Below are 1,873 nucleotides of genomic sequence, written 5' to 3' on the forward strand. Positions count from 1 at the left end.
TTTTATTTTTTTTTTTTTTTTTTTTTTTTTTTTTTTTTTTTTTTTTTTTTTTTTTTTTTTTTTTTTTTTGGGGGGGGGGTGTTAGAGCAGCTTTCTTCGATCAAGAGAGGTTCATCCCTTGCCCTCTGCCCTGTTCCTGCTCCTGATTGAGCAGCTGCCCGGGTGCATCTCCAGGGTGCCCTGGAGCTTCTTTTTCTCCTGTCAGGCAGGTGGTTTCACTGTCAACTCTCCGTGGGTGCACACAAAACCAAGGGGCAATGCCACGGGAAGCTGTCTCTGCCCACGGGTCTGCTTGTCGTCAGCAGTGGTGCAGACCCACCAGAGACCAGAGCAATGCGCTCCGCAGAGGCTGGCTGCTGCCCCAGAGGCACGCTGCTTAATCTCTTCTCGTTAACCTCTAGCTGTGACAAGGCGGATAAGGCAAACGGTGACGTAAACAATAACAATAATAATTTCTCCCTCAAAGGAGTGCTGTGGACACCCCTAATGCGATGCTTACATTCTCCAGCAGCTCACGTACCTGTAGACTGGGGAAGAGTCAGGGTACAGGATAAGCACAGTGCAATGAGTCTCTCCTGCCCCAAATTCCTCCCTGACTTGCCTTTGCTGGTGGTTGTGCTGCTCCCCCCGGGGGTCTTGGACTTGTCCTCCTTATGGGCCTGAAGGGCCACCCCTACAACATTTGTTGGATGCTTGGTGAACAGGCTCACCTCACATTTGTGCTGACACCTTTGAAAAATGACTTTGATTCTCTCAGTATACTGTTTCAGTGATTCATTCTTTATGTGCATTTACTCAGCGGACGTGAGTGGGGAAATAAGATTGATGCTAAATTTATATGTTAATTTTAATATTGAAGCTATCCTGTATTTGAAGAATAAGATCAATTCTTCAATTTCATTTCTTACGTGATATTGCATATTGTCATTACTGGAAAATAAAATTATTTCTGAATGCACACTATCCAAACTTCAATTTTAGTGGACATATAACTCTGAAGCATCATTCTTCTTCCTTCCCTATAACAACTGACTTAATACACTATTTTAACATTCTCGCACTAGTCTGCCACTGGAAGATAACAAAGACAAGTCTTTTCTCCCTGAACGGTGTTTCGTTAATGTGCTCCCTGCAGCATTCTGCACTGTCACAGGCAGATGTGGTCCATGACTCAGCAACTCCCTGCAGGCTGTTGCACCTGATACAACAGGAAACTTGGTTAAGAGTTGTGTCCCTCACTAGAGACTAGTTCCATTTACTTCCACAATAACTGCAGTGCTCGAGAGCCATAGCCACAGCTATACGCCCAGCATGCCTGCACACAGGATGAATCCTGACCTTAAGTGGGGGACCAAACACTTAGAGCACTACAAGGAAGCAGATCCTGTATAAGGCGGATACAGAGCATCACATACACAGAAAGATTTGGCATCTACAGAGGGAGAAGCATTTTAAGGAGGTCTGCTGCCAGAGACCAGGCTTTCCTGAAGCTGCAGCAGAAAGAAAATATTTACAGCATCTTTGGGAGTCTGGTTTTCTATTTTTTGTCTTTGCAAGCTGTGCAGGAGATTAAGCTGAGGGATGGATAGCAGGAGCCATTGCAAGGTGACATCCTTGCTCTGCCCACTAACTTGCAGAAGATGACATTGGCCAGTTTAAATTTCAGATGTCTCTTTTTCCAGCTCCATGAGATAAAAATAACTGCTACAAGGATTTAATGGTTATTACCTGAAAATTCTTGAAAAAACTTAAGTGCTCTGCAAATATCAGAGCAGAGCATGGTATTTACCAGAGCATGTAGTATATTTTTTTTTCTATTTTTTTCTCTCCCAGACAGAGAGAGGGTATAGCTTTCCAATAGCTGAACAGTCCC

Source organism: Charadrius vociferus, unplaced genomic scaffold, assembly GCF_000708025.1.
Source record: "Charadrius vociferus isolate BGI_N301 unplaced genomic scaffold, ASM70802v2 scaffold183, whole genome shotgun sequence".
NCBI classification, from domain to species: Eukaryota; Metazoa; Chordata; class Aves; order Charadriiformes; family Charadriidae; genus Charadrius; species Charadrius vociferus.